This window comes from Giraffa tippelskirchi, chromosome 6, assembly GCF_054371585.1.
Source record: "Giraffa tippelskirchi isolate mGirTip1 chromosome 6, T2T-mGirTip1v1.2.pri, whole genome shotgun sequence".
In the NCBI taxonomy this organism is placed as follows: Eukaryota; Metazoa; Chordata; class Mammalia; order Artiodactyla; family Giraffidae; genus Giraffa; species Giraffa tippelskirchi.
In genome coordinates, this window is record NC_137280.1 from 55,557,275 (window position 1) to 55,575,989 (window position 18,715).

Below are 18,715 nucleotides of genomic sequence, written 5' to 3' on the forward strand. Positions count from 1 at the left end.
GTTGCCAACATCTGTTGGATCATAGAAAAAGCAAGAAAATTCCAGAAAAACATCTACTTCTGCTTTATTGATTATGCCAAAGCCTTTGACCATGTAGATTACAACAAACTGTGGAAAATTCTTCAAGAGATGGAAATATCAGACCACCTTACCTGCCTCCTGAGAAACCTGTATGTAGGTCAGGAAACAACAGTTAGAACTGGACATGGAACAACAGACTGGTTCCAAATTGGGAAAGGAGTATGTCAAGGCTGTATATTGTCACCCTGCTTATTTAACTTATATGCAGAGTACATCATGTGAAATGCCAGGCTGGATGAAGCAAAAGCTGGAATCAAGATTGCCGGGAGAAATATCAGTAACCTAAGATGTACAGATGATACCAATCCCATGGCAGAAAATGAAGAGGAGCTAAAGAGCCTCTTGATGAAAGCAAAAGAGGAGAGTGGAAAAGTTGGCTTAAAACTCAACATACAAAAAACGAAGATCATGGCATCCAGTCCCATCCCTTCATGGCAAATAGATGGGGAAACAACGAAAGCAGTGACAGACTTTATTTTGGGGGGCTCCAAAATCACTGCAGATGGTGACTGCAGCCATGAAATTAACAGACACTTGCTCCTTGGAAGAAAAGCTATGGCCAATCTAGACAGCATATTAAAAAGCAGAGACATTACTTTGCCAACAAAGGCCCGCCTATTCAAAGTTGTGGTTTTTCCAATAGTCATGTATGGATGTGAGAGTTGGACTATAAAAAAAGCTGAGTTGATGCTTTGGAACTGTAGTATTGGAGAAGACTCTTGAGAGTCCCTTGGACAGCAAGGAGATCAAACCAGTCAATCCCAAAGGAAATCAGTCCTGAATATTCATTGGAAGGACTGATGCTGAAGCTGAAACTCCAACACTTTGGCCACCTGATGCAAACAACTGACTGATCGGAAAAGACCCTGATGCTGGGAAAGATTGAAGGTGGGAGGAGAAGGGGATGACAGAGGATGACATGGTTGGACGGCATCACTGACTCAATGGACATGAGGCTGAGCAAGCTCCAGGAGTTGGTGATGGACAAGGAAGCCTGGCGTGCTGCAGTCCACAGGGTCGCAAAGAGGTGGACATGACTAAACGACTGAACTGAACTGAGGGAATTCCCTGGTAATCCAGTGGTTAGAACTTGGCACTTTCACTGCCGGGGGGCCCAGGTTCAATCCCTGGTCAGTGATCTAAGACCCCACACACTGCATGGTGAAGTCTAATAAATATATAAATGCCTCTTCCCTTGTCAGTTATATGTGGAATCTAAAAAAGTACAGTGAACTAGTGACTATAATTAAAAAGAAGCAGACTCACAGATCTAGAGAACAAACTAGTGGTTACCAGTGTGGAGAGGGAAAGGGGGCGGGGCAATTTAGGGGTAGGCGAGTAAGAGGTACAAGCTATTAGGTATAAAATAAGCTACATGGATATACTGTACAACATGGGGAATATAGCCAATATTTTATAACTGTAAATGGAGTTTAAGCTTTAAAAATTGTGAATCACTATATTGTACACCTGTAACATATAATATTATATAGCAACTATACTTCAATTTTTTTAATTAAAATAAAAAATAAAAAAATTACCTCTTTACTCTGGTACCTTTTCTCTCAACCGGTAAGTAAAATAGTTGAGATTCATTCCAACAGAATCCTTATCTATAAATTCACAGTTTTGGTTGCTTGCAAACTATTTGTTAGAAATTTCCCACGTTGGGAGAAAATTGTTTCTTTGCCAAAGTCAAGCCTTATCATTTGATGTAATGTAGTCATAATCATGTCTATCAAAGTGCTTGTTTTCTTTACAAAATTATAAAATCTTAAAGTCCTTTACTGGATACAGCTAGCTACATTTCAATTAGTAAACATAAAGTGAAAAATGTGTCAAAGACTACTTGAAACAGAGGTCACAAAATAGGCAAAGAAAATAGAGCACTGGTCAAATTCTCTTATTTTACAGAAATATTGCTGCACCAACTATAGTTCCAATAAATTAAAAATTTAGAAATTGGAGGGTCCTTCTCTGAGTGTCCAGTGGCTAAGACTCCAAGCTCCCAAAGCAGGGGGCTGGGGTTCAACCCCTGGTCAGGGAACTAGATCCCACATGCCACAACCAAGACCTAGTACAGCCAAATAAGTAAATTTTTTTTTTTAATTTAGACATTGGAAATGTAGTGTTTGGAAGGTGTGTTGTTAACAGAGGTGGTGTGCATGGTGGTCTCTCAGCAGTTAGGCAGCACCTGCTAAGTTTCCTCCAAGGAGATTCCCACACACCAAAGGTGGGTCCACCCAGTGGGGGACATTGTATGAAGATGCGGAGCTAACAGAGCAGGGCAGGCCCATTGTTCAACTCCAGCTGCACCCCAGCTGGGAAACCAGGGTCAGAGAGCCATGGAAATAAGACCTTGCACAATAGCCGTGAAGATGGGGGAAGTTCACAGGGAGAAGGAGAGATGATCTCATGGCACCTTCAGCTAAAAGAAAGGCAGATGCCAGCTTCTTATCAGGCCATGCTCCACAGCTGTCTTCTGGCTTCTAACTGTGATGGTGAAGTGTGGCGACACTGGTAAGTTCGAAATTGCTGATGACCGTGGAGCTGGGGAAGTCGCTGGGGTCCTCACAGGTGGGTTACACAAGTGCGGCAAGATCAGCCCCAGATTTGATGCTCAAAGATCTAGAAGAATGGGAGAAAACTTCAGTGTGGTTTCACTGTGCTAACAACCCCAGCTGACATCATGGACCGTAAAGAAGCAAATCGAAAATACACAGCAAGGGGGCTCCAGGCGGTTAAGGCTCTGTACTCCCAATGCAGGGGGTGCAAGGGGACTCCAGGCGGTTAAGGCTCTGCACTCCCAATGCAGGGGGGTGCAAGGGGACTCCAGGCGGTTAAGGCTCTGCACCCCCAATGCAGGGGGTGCAAGGGGACTCCAGGCGGTTAAGGCTCTGCACTCCCAATGCAGGGGGGTGCAAGGGGACTCCAGGCGGTTAAGGCTCTGCACTCCCAATGCAAGGGTGCAGGTTTGATCCCTGGTCTGGGCACTAAGATCTCACATCCCTCACAGTGTGACCAAAGCACAAAAGTTAGTTAAAAAAAACACACAGGAGGGAAATTCCTGGGATTCTCTTTCTAGGGAGGGATATAACACATATGAGCAAATAAAATTAAATATCTCAATGGAAGATAAACAAAATTGTCCAGCGTAAGCAGCACCTCCCAATTGTACACAGGTTGTTCACAGAACAATCTTTCTCACAAAATTTGGCAGGATTCCAAGCACTTAGGCAAAACACCTTGCGGAACATAGAGAACAATATTTTTCCAGGTCATATTTTTCTTGATATGAAAACTCTTCAATATTTCAAAGAAATTATATCTTGTCTCTTCTTAATCCATTTGTCCCCCGAAATCAGTAGATTTTTGTTAGTGTTCCAAGGCTTCACTGCTCAATACTATAGATACATATATGGGCTATTTATACTTAAATTAGTTAAAATTTAATATGACTTAGAATTATGTTCCTTGGTTGTGCTGGCTGTATTAAAAGTGCCCAGCAGCGTGGCTAGTGGCTACCATATGAAACAGCACGAGTATCCATCAAAACAGAAAGTTCTATTAAACATTACTCAAAGGATTACTCAAAAGGTCAAGGCTGTATATTGTTACCCTGCTTATTTAACTTATATGCAGAGTATATCATGAGAAACGCTGGGCTGGAAGAAACACAAGCTGGAATCAAGATTGCTGGGAGAAATATCAATAATCTCAGATATGCAGATGACACCACCCTTATGGCAGAAAGTGAAGAAGAACTAAAGAGCCTCTTGATGAAGGTGAAAGAGGAGAGTGAAAAGGTTGGCTTAAAGCTCAACGTTCAGAAAACTAAGATCATGGCATCTGGTCTCATCACCTCATGGGAAGTAGATGGGGAAACAGTGGAAACAGTTTCAGACTGTTATTTTTTGGGCTCCAAAATCACTGCTGATGGTGATTGCAGCCATGAAATTAAAAGACGCTTACTCCTTGGAAGGAAGGTTATGGCCAACCTAGATAGCATATTTAAAAGCAGAGACATTACTTTGCCAACAAAAGTCCGTCTAGTCAAGGCTATGGTTTTTCCAGTGGTCATGTATGGATGTGAGAGCTGGACGGTGAAGAAAGCTGAGTGCCGAAGAATTGATGCTTTTGAACTGTGGTGCTGGAGAAGACTCTTGAGAGTCCCTTGGACTGCAAGGAGATCCAACCAGTCCATCCTAAAGGAGATCAGTCCTGGTGTTCATTGGAAGGTCTGATGTTGAAGCTGAAACTCCAATACTTTGGCCACCTCATGCGAAGAGTTGACTCATTGGAAAAGACCCTAATGCTGGGTAGGATTGGGGGCGGGAGGAGAAGGGGACGACAAAGGATGAGATGGTTGGATGGTATCACTGACTCGATGGACATGAGTTTGGGTAAACTCCAGGAGTTGGTGATAGACAGGGAGGCCTGGCGTGCTGCAATTCATGGGGTTGCAAAGAGTCGGACATGACTGAGCGACTCAACTGAACTGAACTGAACTCAAAAGGCAACTTCTTATGTTTTCTTCTTCTTTTAACCAGAAAGTTACATTTGGTTGTAAAGTAAATGAATTTTCCAAAAGCTAGAGGTTTGAAATTACAGATTCAATCTCAAAATCTAAATCAAAATAATTCCAACTATCAGTTTCCAGAACAAATGAAATGAAATGAAAACAGTAAACTAATACAAGACTTCTCTGTCCCTCTCTGCTGGTTGAATACCAAGTCATCCTTCAAGAGGATCCCTCCCAGAAAGGCTTGTCTGACTCTGCTCAATCCCCACGTTGTTGTTGTTTAGTCACTCAGTCACGCCCCACACTTTTGTGGCTCCATGGACTGTAGCCTGCCAGGCTCCTCTGTCCATGGAATTTTCCAGGCAAGAATACTGGAATGGGTTGCAATTTCCTCCTCTAAGTTATCTTCCTAACCCAGGAATCAAACCCACATCTCCTTCACTGGCAGGAGGATTCTGAACCAGCTGGGAAGCCATAACAAATACAATAAAGACTTTATAAAAATGGTCCACATAAAAAAAAAAAGATCTTTAGAAAAAAAAGAGATGGACCCTTGGTCATTATCACCCCAACTCACACATACGTTGCAGGGACATAATAAAAATAAACCAAGGCACTACTCCACTGTTGTGCACCGGCCATCAGCTTATGCCAGGAACAGGACTAACGCTCACTTCCAGGGTTGTGGGTTGAGTACAGGAGGCCAGACCCACCCTCAAGAAGCTCATAAGCAGGCATTTACTTTCTTAAAGCTGATTTAAAATGCTGATGGCTTGGACAGTAAAGAATCTGCCTGCAATGCAGAAGTCCCGGACTCAATCCCTGAGTCGGCAAGATCCCTTAGAGAAGGGAATGGCAACCCTCTCCAGTATTCTTGCCTGGAGAATCCCCATGGACAGAGGAACCTGGCGAACTTACAGTCCCTAGAGTCATAAAACAGTGGACACGACTGAGCAGCTAAACAACAACAATGAAAATTCATCATTTGAAAATGTTGGGAGTGTTGAAGTCAGGAGTGATTGGACAAAACATTAAGTTGGTGGAACTGGGGAGGCCTTGCATTTCCCACTCAGAGGTACACATCAATCTTTGGGGGAGTGTGTGGAGATGCTCCAGCAGGTCTAGGGTGTAGCCTGAAGGTCTCTGCCGCAAACTCGGTAATGTCACCGATGCTGCCGCCGCTGGTCCCCAAGCAGCATTCAGGGCTCTGCAAGGACCAAGGTGGGAGCCCTTTAAAGCTTTGATCTTTGGGGCTGCAGTCCCTGTGCACTGTCCACGGCCACCAGCAGGGACCTTGCTATCTGTGCCACCCTCTCCAGAGGGACAAACCTGAACTGGACCTGTCTCTACAGGCACACGTGCTCCTTCACACATGCACACACATCCATGCACACAGACACACACGCACGCATTTCCCTGGTGGGCCTCCCTCCCTGTACACCTGCTGCTGCATCTGTGTCAGTTTTCAGGTGCTGGAGAGAGGCAACCAGACCTGCTACCCAGAGCCCACCATCCACAAGAGACCAGAATGATGGCAACCCAGTTCCCTGATTAAGATGGGGCAGGCAGGCATGCTAGAACCATGTGCCACACATGCTCCTTTGGTCCAGGAGACTCAGTCTATGCCAAGCATCCATGGCACCCAGCATCATTGCCAAGAGTTGAGTATCAGCATCCCCAGAATTACCCTGCACTGCCTAAAACTGCGTGTATACAGAGAATATTTCATACTGTAGGGTGCAGGTCTGTTTGGATTGAATAAAGATGCAAATACTTTGCCTGGCATCTGTTCAGTTATCATAGGAAGGGGGAACAATCCTTAGCAAGTCCTTGGTGGTCAGAGAGGACCCCAGAGAAGTTGGCCTTGAAGTTGAGAATTAAATTGTGGGTAGGTGGCACCCAATGTGAGCTAGGAAGAAAAGGGCTGGAGAAAGAGCCTTTCAAGGGGAGGGATGAGCTGCTGTAGCACCTGTAGGGAAAGATGGGGTGACCTGATGCATGTGGCCGCTGGAATACAGAATTAGAAAGGCCAGCCCCCAGACCAACCCAAGCCCCTAGGTCCAGTCTCATCTTTCCCTCATTCTCAGTTCACAATCATTTCTTCTTTGACTAAATCTCACATCAATCAACTTTACAGCTCATTGTTACCTGATTTCAGGGTTTCATGAGTTTTGCAAATGTCTTTTGTAGATGGGAAGCCCCTAGAGGTAAAGACGATGCTCCATTTTTCTTTATGACACCAACCTCCCCTCAAGGTTGTTATCAGACTCTCTGCTTTGTGCCACAAGATGGCTTCAGCAGGTTCCTTTGCCCTCGAGTTTCTATTTGGGCTTGGCCTGTGGAGTGGGACAGAGGAGCGGAGTTGAGGGAATGGAAGAAGAAATAACTGTGAACTGAGCTGATCTGTAAGAATGTGGATAATTGTAGCAGCAATTTATTCATAATTGCCAAAACTTGGAAGAAACCAGGATGCCCTGCAATAGGTGAATCGATGAATAATAAATGGTGGTTCATCTGGGAAATGTAATATTATTCAGCATTTTAAAAAATATAAATAAATGAGCTCTCAAACCAAGAAAAGAATGGGGGAAAACTTATGTGCCTATTACTAAGTAAAAGAGGGCTTCCCAGGTGGTGATAGTGGTAAAGAACTCTTCTGCCAATGCAGGAGACATAATTAGACACAGGTTTGTTCCTTGGGTTGGGAAGATTCCCTGGAGGAGGACATGGCAACCCATTCCAGTGTTCTTGCCTGGAGAATCCCATAGATAGAGGAGCCTGGCAAGCTATATAGTTCGTGGGGTTGCAAGAGTCAGACATGACTGAAGTGACATAGTATAGCATAGGTAAAAGAAGCCAACCCGAAAAGGCTACATACTGTATGATTCCAACTACATGGCATTCTTAAAAAGGTAAATTTATGAAGACAGTAAAAAGATGTTTGTTTTCCAGGGGTTTAGGGGTGAGTAGAAAGGGATGACTAGGTGAGCACAGAGGATTTTTAGCATAGTGAAAATACTCTGAATGATATTGTTATAATGCATGTATGCCCTGAGACATTTGTCCACAGCCACAGAACATACACCGCCAAAGTTAATCCTGATGTGAACTGTGGACTTTGGGTGATTGTGATGTGTCAGTATCAGCTGTAATAAATGGACCAGCTGGTGGGAAAGATGAATAATGGGGGAGGTTAGGCATGCCAGGGCATTAGTTTGGTTAGGATTATGGGGGAAAAGGAGTGAGTGTTCAAGACTATGGCGATTACCAAGCAAAGACAAAATCAAGAATAACTTGGAGAATGGTGAACAGATAGAGGTCTGGTCCAGGGTGGGTTCCTGTACCAGCTGCTGCAAGAAAAATGCCCTTTAATGGATTCATCACTCTCACAACAAATCTTTATTGTGCCCAACATGTGTTGAGCATGGTACCAGCTGCTGGGCTGCAATGATGCTGTGCCAAGGAGTCCACAGTCAAGTGGACCAGAGACCACAAGACAACGGTGGGCTATCTGATCGGATTTCCTCCTATTTCCACTTACTGATCCCTGACCCCAGAAGAGAGCTGATCACAGGTTAGGCATTTACAGATGTCTTCTCACGAAGTCCAAAATAGCATTAAGAGGATGACAGGACTAACACAAGACTGAGCACCGCTTGCTATGAAAACATCCAGGGGGCATCTCACTCAATCTTAGGGAGGCAGGAAGACTTCCCAGAGTGGGTGGCTTCAACCGACTTGAGAGAGATCAAGTACTATGTCTTTTCAAGTCTAAAATGCATACTTTGTTACTTTTCGGCACATCTGAGATTGGGATTTGTCTCAAATTCACGGTTGAATTGGGAACATGTTTTCCTTTGTCAGTGGCATACACAATTATGGGGCACCCTGTGGGCAGTCACATCATGAGCTTGTTGAGATGTGGTCCCAAAGCCAAGCCAGAGTCCTTCCAGAAATCTGCACGGCCTTTAACATAACGATATCTCAAATTCCACCTCCCTAAGGACCTTGTGAGGGCTTCCCAGATGGCGCTAGTGGTAAAGAATCCACCTGTCAATGCAGGATTCACAAGAGACATGGATTTGATCCCTGGGTCAGGAAGATCCCCTGGAGTATGAAGTGGCAACCTCCTCCAGTATTCTTGTCTGCGAATCCTATGGACAGAGGAGCCTGGCGGGCTACAGTCCATGGAGCAACTAAGCACACACACGAGGACCTTGCATGCACCCGCTCCTCACCAGCCTCTAGAGTGGACTCTTCAGCTGCCGGTTCTGCTTCCTCTGACCCAGACCTTGTGCTTTCTCACCTTCTAATCCCCCCTCAATCAGCCACAACTTTTTAAAACCAGATTTGCTCAGCTGACTTTCCTTCATGACAAAATCATCTCAGCAGCAGGGTGCCCAATTCCCTTTGAGACCTGGTCTCCACCAACAGCCTGTTTCTCCACCTCCCCCACTCTTGAACTTGGCTGACTCCCAGCTAATTTTAAGGAATCTAAGACGCCATCGGTGGTAAGTCACACCTTCATTTTATGGAACATTAAGAAAGAAAAGGAGACACTCAATCAACTGGTGACGCGTTGTCTCAGGCCAGGTCCCCAGGAAAAAAGCCTCTGAGGAGACGTGAGTGCAGAAGGTTGATGGGGGAGGGCTCCCCAGAACAATAGTGGTGAGCAGGTGAGGGCCCAGGAGGCTCAGCACCCCCACAGGGAGCCCAGTGGCAGGTGGACCTGCAGAGCTGCCTGGTGTGCAGATGTGGAGCAGAGGCTGGAACCCCAGGTGGACTAGTCACAGAGTGTGGGGGCAGCCTGGGGTCAGGCAGCTCCCTCCGGTAAAGCCCAGCTGACTGCTACCCTCTGTCAGCCCCTGAGAGACAAACTTGACAGGGGATGTGGGCAGCACCTAACTCATCCACTATGGATGCATCCATCATGGGGTGGTTTTTGATGTGATGTGTTAGGAGATGAAAAACTGGGCATCTTCCAATCAGTTAAGCATACTGAGTGGGCAGTCGATTCCTTTTCTACTGGCATTATCTAGAGTTAGTTTTGCTGACTTGCAACAAAGAATCCTCATAATCCAGGGTAAAATGGGATCACAAGTGGAAAATGATACACCTGTTTTTTTTGTAACATGGCTGTTGCTGTTCAGTTGCTGCCATGTCCCACTCTTTGCAATCCCATGAACTGCAGCACGTCAGGCTTCCCTGTCCTTCACTGTCTCCTTGAGTTTGCTCAAACTGATGTCCATTGAGTCAGTGATGCCATCTAACCATCTCATTCTCTGTTGCCCCCTTGTCCTCTTGCCCTCAATCTTTCCTAGCACTGGGGTCTTTTCCAATGAGTCGGCTCATCCCATCAGGTGGCCAAAGTATTGATAATCAATTTTAAGTATATAGCTCAGTGATGTTAAGTATATTCACCTTGTTGTACCACCATCATCACCGTCCATCTCCAGAACTTTCTCATCTTGCAAAAGTGAGACTCTGTTCGTTAAACAAAAACTCCTCCACTCCCACCCCCATCCCTTAGCAACCACCACTCTACTCTGTGAATTTGATACTCTAAGAACCTTCTAGGAGTGGAACTGTACAGTATTTGTCTTTTTGTGACTGACATTTCATATAGCATAATGTCTCCAAGTTTCATCCATGTGGTCGCATGCAAGAGAATTTCCTTCCTTTTCAAGGCTGACTTATATTCCATTGTACGGACATACCACCTTCATTCATCTGTTCATCCATCAATAAACATTCGGGTTGCTTCCACCTCTTGGTATTAAGAAAAGTGCTGCTATTAACTTGGCTATGCAAATATCTCCTTGAGACTACTTTCAATTACTTTGGGTACATGCCCAGAAATAAGATTGCTGGTTCATATGGTGATTCTGTTTAACATTTGGAGGAACTGCTACACTGTTTTCCACAGATGCTGCACCATTTTACAATCCACAAACAGTATAAAACTTAGCTTTCCCAGTTCTCCACATCCTTACTAACACTTGCTATTTTCTGTTTTGTGTATGTGTGTGTTTTTGATAGTAGTCATTCTAGTTACTGTGCAGTGATATCTCACTGTGGTTTTATTTGCATTTCTCTGATGATCAGTGATGTTGAGCATCTTTTCAAATGTCTTTTGGCCATTTGTTTATCTTCTTTGGGAAAACATCTATTCAAGTCTTTTGCCCATTTTTAAAATCAGGTTATTTGATTTTTTTTGCTTTTGAATTATAGGAATTCTTTATATACTCTGGATATTAACTTCTTGTTGGATATATGATTTGCAAATTACACTGTAAACACTTGTTCATACTGTCCTGCTGCCTCAACAGCTTCACAAACAAGCTGTGACACTCAGCCCAGGAGACAAGTGCATCAGTGAGATAAGGCTGGTCTCTCCCTCAAGAACTTTTCTTACCCTCACTGTGACCAGTGACCTTCACATGCACCAAACCCTTTCTCTTGTGTACTCCACGCTGACCCCAAGTAGCGTGTGTCTACTTGGGGTCAGTAAGTAGACACACTTACTCTGTCTCTCAGCCCTCCACTTGCACTGGCTCAACACAAATATTTCTCCCTTTCCATAGGCAGCCTTTTCCCTCTGTTGATAGTGTCCTTTGATGCACAAAAGTTTTTAAGTTTGATGTGGTCCCATTTGTCTATTTGTCCAAACACCCATTTGTTTTGGTGCCATATCTAAGAAATCACTGGCAAATCCAATGTTATTAAGATTTCCCCCTATGTTTTCCTCCAGAAGTTTTATAGTTTGGGGTCTTTTGTTTAGATATTTTATTTTGAGTTAATTTTTTATTCTATGTAAGAAAAGGGTCCAACTACATTCTTTTGCATGAAGACAGCCAGTTTTCTGATCACCATTCATCGGAAAGATCATCATTTCACAGTTGAATGGTCTTTGTGGCCTCATCAAAGAATATTTGACCATAAACGCAAAGGTTTGTTTTTGGGCTGTCTGTTCTACTCCATCAGTCTATCTGTCTATATCAAGTTTATGGTTCCTATAGGGTAGCCAAGACCTGTAGGTAGTTGGTTTGGAACTCAGAAGGTACAGAGATTGGGACTGACATATATACAGGATGATGTATAAAACAGATAACTACTGAGAATCTATTGTAGAGCACAGGGAACTCTACTCAATACTCTGTGTGGTGACCTAAATGGGAAGGAAATCCAAAAAACAGGGGATATATGTATATGAATGGCTGACTAACTTTGCTGTAAAGTAGAAACTAACACAACAGACACAGCACTGTAGGGCAATTATACTCCAATAAAAATTTTAAAAAGGAAGGCACTCATTAAAGAGCTTTGGGATAATTTTGTGAAAAATAAAATAGGTCAGGAGGGTAATAATTTCACACGTTAAATTATGTAAGCGAGGCATTCTTATAGGAGCTTCACATACACTGACACATTTAATTAATGGAGCTATGGAGTGTGCTCTTCATAGCCCTGTTTTATAGGGGTGGAGATGCAGGCACAGAGAGGTTGAGCAACTTGCCTATGGTTGCACAGATGCCAAATGGTGTTTGAGACTTGAATACAGTATGTCTGGCTCCAGAGTCTGTGCTTTTACTCAGGACACTGTGACGTCTCTCCCGTGGGAATGGAAGATTATGGAAAGCTTCGTGGAGCAAAGGGCATTGACCGTGAAGCCATAGGCGGGAGTTGGCTATTTGGAAATAGGCAGGGCATGCATTTCAGCTGAAGCGTAGGAGTGCTTTCTGAATGCTATGACATCTGTGACCATCCTAAGGTCTGGGACCAGGTGGTCTGTTTCTTTTGTACGACTCAATGTTGCCAAGTGTCAGGCTCAGTCTCCACTTGAGAAAGGGCAAATAAAGAAAATCTATTGTGTTTTACATTGATTTTAAGAAAAGGAAGGCAGAGGATGGAAATCATAGTGTTCCCAAGAAGCCTCATGTCATTGCTGCCTTCCAAAAAAGCAGCAGGAAAAATAAATCCCAAAGGAAGAGGAACTTCTGGGTTGTCAACATTTGTCTTACTTCTCTTGTTCATCCACAGAGTCTATGCCCAGTACTTTTTTAAAAATCATTTGAGCTGATTCTCCTCAAAGGGAAAAGATAAGACTTTGGTAAATTTGAGGGAAATCACACCCTGTGAAGCCAGGTTGCTGCTGCTGCTGCTGCTGCTAAGTCGCTTCTGTTGTGTCCGACTCTGTGCGACCCCACAGACAGCACCCCACCAGGCTCCTCCATCCCTGGGATTCTCCAGGCAAGAATATTGGAGTCAGTTGCCATTTCCTTCTCCAAAGCAAGGAGGAGGTTTCTTTTCACCCTACTCCTTCCATCTGACCTGGGTGCTACACCCAGTGCCCAGATATACCTGGGCAAGGCAGCCCAGGACAGGTAGCCAGCTGCCCAGACCCACCAAGGTCTGAGGACGTGGCCCCAGGATCTGCATTATGACCCAGCTCCCCAGAGATTCTTAAGCATATGAATGTTTGAAAAATGCTGAACTAGAGCAAGTAAAGGAATTCAACTCAGAAAATAATGATCATCATAGAATAGTAAAGATTCTTGCATAATTACCACCGTACAATCAGATATTAATTCATGTAGTGGAGCATGTTATGAGTGTAGCACATGTTGACTGTTCCTAAGACTCTTATCTCCTCATTTCTGTTTAGATTTTTTAAATGTGAAGCTCATTTGTTAAAAGATACAATCATACAAATATGCCTTCACTGTGCTACTTACTTTCTCTTTAAGACCGAATAAAATTCCCAACCATGTTTGATACCATGATTCTCTTACTTGGGAAATCCTTTACACTAGCTGTTAAAATCATTAAGCCAACGTCCTCGATTTAATCTTTAAGGTTGACCAGCCAGCATTGAGTCACCGTAATCTTCTAGGTCAGACAGGAAAAGAATTGACGTCGTTACAAAGCACCACTGCGTAAGTGTCTTTAAGAAGATGGCAGCCAAGTGTACACAGTTGGGTAATGAGAGATGATAGCTAACAGTCCCTAGGCAGGTGAGTTGGAGGGCCTGGCCCCTGGCATCGCAGCCCTAGCGGGGGCATCTGTGACATACTTTCTCTGACATAACACATCTCAGGGAGGTATCAAGATGTTTCCTCTCCACAGATAATCCGCCAGCCTACGAGGTTTGATGATTTGGCACGTGCTATGCCCAAGGGACTGATGCAGAAAGGGATGTTTCATACAAAGGGGCTTCCACCGTGAGCCAGCAGTGTTGATCTGCAGCTAAAAACAGAGATGCACAAAAATAACCCTTCAACTTCTCACCCTGAACAATGAAGATGTTTTCCAGAGAAACACACATGATCCAAACAAGCCTCATTTCTCCAGCTTTTACTTTTTAAAAAAGGAAAGATAAAAAAGGAGATCAGCTGACCTCACTGGTTTGCCTCACTCATCTGTAACAGGGACCGCCCAAAGGAGAGTTATAAACATGCCTGAACGGTCTTGTCACATTATGTCTAGCTTTCAGCAATAAACAAAGAAGTTATTACTAGCCATGAATTTTAATATCCTAATTAGCATAAATACTTCCATGTCACAGGTTAATGTGAGCATTCATCTCAATTTTAAAGAGAGATGCCAGAAACTCAGTTCCCTTCACACACCATCCTCTCTCTCGCCCCTTGTCTTCTCCCATTCTAAGTCAGAGGTAGAGGGAACATGGAATGATTTTTGGAGGACAGAGAGATAGACAATCACAAGGTTCAAATCACCCAGGACCCGTGATGGTATGGATGGGCAAGTCCAGGAGCCAGCTGCAGCCTAGGGGACTGAACGCTTAAGACAAGGCTAATGTCAGGTTAATTCTCATTAAAAAAAATTTTGTTAAATCACTCACTCTATTCCAGGATCCTGATCATAAGACAGGAGGAAATGAGCCTGAGAACCAGAGTTCTGTCAGAGTGAAAACCGTGGTTAAAGGAAAACAGAGAGAGTGCCCCTCGAGGCCCCAGGCAGTGGAGGAAGGACGGGGAAGGTGGGCACCTGACATTTAGAGCAGTGGCCCCCCTGCTGCCCCTCGTGTGTACACAATGTCCCCTGTCACTGTCACCTTCCTTCCCATGTTCCCAGACCAGCTCCATCGCAGTAGTTTTCCCCAGTCCCTTCCAATTTCAGACACGCTTGTTTATACACATCTGCTGTAGAAACTACATTCTACTGACACCTTCCTTCTTTTTTTAACCATAACCAATCCAGATTCAGGCAAAGACAACATCCTATGTGTCTCCAACACTCTGGTTTTTTGGGGGGAGGGGGCTGCGCCAGCTGTCTTAATTCCCTGACCAGGGATTGAACCCAGGCCCTCTGTGAAAGCACAGAGTCCTAACCACTGGGCCGTCAGGGAAGCCTCTTTCAGCCACTGGTCCCCAGGGGTTGGAAGGTGAGGTTGGTCCTGTTTCCCCTCCCCCAACCATAAATCCACCCCCAACACACACACCCCAAGCCTATCCACAGTATGAAAGCTCACACCCAGTTCTCCTCACTTCCCCCTTTCCTGGGGGCCTCTGACCAAACTTGTGGATGTCAACAGAAATAATCAATAAACAGTCAATCAAAGGAATAGAAGAGAGCTTAGTTAGAGTCAAACAGGGTCCTTTAGCCTGGGAGACACAGATTCAAGAAGACTTGAACTATATTGTACCTGAATACAAAATGAGGGTAGCTTGTAATAAAGAATCTGCCTGCAATGCAGGAGACCCTGGTTTGATCCCTGGAGAAGGAAATAGCAACCCACTCCAGTATTCTTGCCTGGAGGATTCCATGGACATAGAAGCCTGGCAGGCGACAGTCCATGAGGTCACAAAGAGTCAGACATGACTCACTGACTAACACTTGTAAAGGCAAAAACTGTAAAAAATCAGGTAATGTAAGTTGTTTTTCAAGAATTACACTTGGAGCTGGGAAGAAGCAAGGGTGCTTATTCAGGAAGGATGGGGTGGGGTCTGAAATGGTTGCAGAGCCTGGGAGGGACCTTGAGATCATGAGGTGGCCTCGGGCAGCTGGCTGCATGTACTGTTCTGAGAGTGGCTAGTGGTGTCCTTTGATACAATTCAAAGTTCAAGTTCTTGGGGAAGCAGGAATGTGTCTTGAACCCACATCCGCAATGACCGGCTGCATTTTGGATGTCTGAACCACAGTTACTCCATTAAATATACATGTATTTATTTATTTTTGGCTCTGCTGGGTCTTCATTGCTGTTCAGGTTTTTCTCTAGTTTCTGTCTGTGGGGCCTGCTCTCTGGTTGTGGTGTACATGGGCTTCTCATCACTGTGGCCTCTCTTGTTGTGGAGCATGAGCTCTAGGTGTGCGGGCTTCAGTAGTTGCGACTCCCAGACTCTAGAGCACAGGTTCAATAGTTGCGGTACATGAGCTTAGTTGCTCCACAGTAGGTGGGATCTTCCGCAATCAGGGATGGAACCTGTGTCTCCTGCATTGGCAGGGGGATTTTTTACCACTGAGCCACTGCAGAAGACCCCACAGTTACTCCGTTTTGATTTTTAAATGCATTCTTCTCTTTCATGGTTAAAGCAAATGTACGATGACCATTTAAAAGGCCACAAACTCTCTAGTTTGTTGGCGTCAAGCCCCAGTTAAATTGTGTACAAGCCAGAATGACTTCCCCATCCTCAGTGTGTGAATATTCCTATCATGGCAGGGACAAGGGGAGACAGCAACCACTGGGCCTATCTTCAGTTCCAGCAGGGCTCACCCCTGACTGCGGCTCCACGGCATGTCTGTGCTGGTCCGAGGCCACGGGAAGTGATTCCATCCCCAGGGCACTCTGCTCCTCTGGAAATCCCAGCGCTGCCCGGGGCTCAAGGAAGCTGGGTGGGCAGGAGAGACGGGTGGTGACTCTACACGGGGAATTCTAGGAAAGCAGGACTCGGGGATACCCCTAGGCAATGTCCAGGCCAGAACAATTGTCCTTATCAGTGTTGCAAGAATATGAAAGCTATAGTGGCCCTGTAAGTCAGAACCACAAAATGCCAAGAGTCAGATTCCTAAGACTGTGACTCACAACAGCCCATTTCTCCACTCTTGTTCATTCTCTCTGTTATTTTCTCCTTGGTAAACACTTGCTGGGCACCTGCTCAGTGTCCAGGGTCATGCTTTGTACTGGTTGTAGTGGCTTCTGTGACTTACTTCAACTTGTTTCAGTACAGTCAGTGTGCAAGTGTGTGTGTGTGTGTGCGCGCGCACACGCATGCCAGCTAGTTTCAGCTCGAACTCACACATGTGTGATCAGGAAAGCAGAAAGCATGCCCGGGGGCCGTCCTCTCGCTGCACATCCTAGACACCCCCCAGAGCCAGTGTTACCAGGCTTCAGCCCACAGATCCCAGCTGACACTGAGGATTCACTTTTCAGCATCCTGACCATCAAAAATGGATATTGGTTGCAGCACTAGTGACTTACTAGTTATCATCATGAATGTGAGAAGGGGGTTTGTACTTGTGAAAACATCCAAGACAGGGAAGATGGTATAAAAGTTTGAGACATTCAGTCTTGGGAGATGAAAACATTGTGGAGGTGGATGGCGGCTATGGTTGCACTGCAATGGGATTGTACTTCATGCCACCAAACTACACACTTAAAAATGGCTCAAATTTAATTTTCATTTTTTTGCATTTTTTGCATTTCGATAAAATGCAGTACCTTTTTCACAAAATTTCTTTAAGGTTTAGACGCTGCCCATCCTTTCATGATGGCTTCCCTGGTGGCTCAGATGGTAAAGAATATGCCTGCAATGTAGGAGAACCCTGTTCTCCAGGGTCTTCTATCCCCAGGTGGAGAAGACCCCCTGAAGAAAGGAAAGTCAACCCACTCCAGTATTCCTGCCTGGGAAATCCCATGGACTGAGGAGCCTGGTGGGCTACAGTCCATGGGGTCACAAAGAATCGGACATGACTGAGCACAACTAAACAGCAAAAATAACTTGGGGATTGAGCGGTCAGACAAGGATTTCTGGAGGGATCATCTGGAAGGATGACTTGGTGTTCAACCAGCAGAGAGGGACAGAGGGTCTTGTATTAGTCTATTATTTTCATTTGCTCTGGAAACTGACAGTTGGAATTAATTCGGTTTAAATTTTGAGACTGAATCTGCCATTTCAGACTATCTGGTAATCTCTAGCTTTTTGAAAATTCATTTATTTTATACCAAATTGTAACTTTCTGGTTAAAAGAAGAAGGAAAAATAAAAAAGTTGTCTTTTGAGTAATGCTATTTTGAATAACATTACTAAACAGAAACAGATTCATAGACATAGAGAACAGACTTGTGGTTGCCAAAGGGGAGATGGAATGTGGGGCAGAGATGGGGTAGGAGTTTGGGATTAGCAAATGCAAACTATTATTTATAGAATAGATAAACAACAAGGTCCTACTGTAGAGCACAGGGAACTCTATTCAATATCCTGGGATAAACTATAATGAAAGAAAGTATATATATATATATATATATAACTGAATTATTTTACCGTACAGCAGAAATCAACATGACACTGTAAATCAAGTGAAAGTAGCTCAGTAATGTCCAACTCTTTGCGACCCCATGGACTATACTGTCCATGGAATTCTCCAGGCCAGAATACTGAAGTGGGTAGCCTTTCCCTTCTCCAGGGAATCTTCCCAATCCAGGGATCAAACCCAGGTCTCCTGCATTGCAGGCAGATTCTTTACCGACTGAGCTATCAGGAAAGCCCATACTCACTAAAATAATTTTTCTACAAATAAATAAATAGATAAAAATAAAACAAAGCATTCTACATTAAAGGAGTAAGATCTACAAGAGGGTAGAAATGAGGGAATTGAGTTTCTCAGGGCAGAGATGGGAGTGCTAACTTTGTTTCTCTAGGAGGTAGTGGATTTGCTGGGGTGCAGGGGCCGGGAGGGTAAGCACGTGATAGGCATGCTAAGTCGTTTCAGTTGTGTCCGATTCTTTGTGATTCCATGGACTGTAGCCTGCCAGATTCCTCTGTCTGTGGGATTTCCCAGACAAGAATACTGGAATAGATTGCCATTCCCTTCTCCAGGGCATCTTCCCAACCCAGGGATCAAACCCAGGTCTCCTGCATTGCAGGCAGATGCT

General features: G+C 44.5%; 1 long non-coding RNA gene across 1 annotated transcript in view; it reads right to left on the reverse strand.

Moving 5' to 3' along the window:
* LOC145509330 (uncharacterized) overlaps positions 1-15,394 on the reverse strand; it is a 31,924-nt gene extending 16,530 nt beyond the window's left edge. Inside the window, exons 1-2 of the long non-coding RNA XR_014055998.1 lie at positions 15,270-15,394; positions 2,504-2,709 (exon numbers count right to left, since the gene is read on the reverse strand). This is a non-coding gene — a long non-coding RNA (uncharacterized LOC145509330). The remainder of the gene's footprint in view (positions 1-2,503; positions 2,710-15,269) is intronic.
* Positions 15,395-18,715: the final 3,321 nt, after the last annotated feature.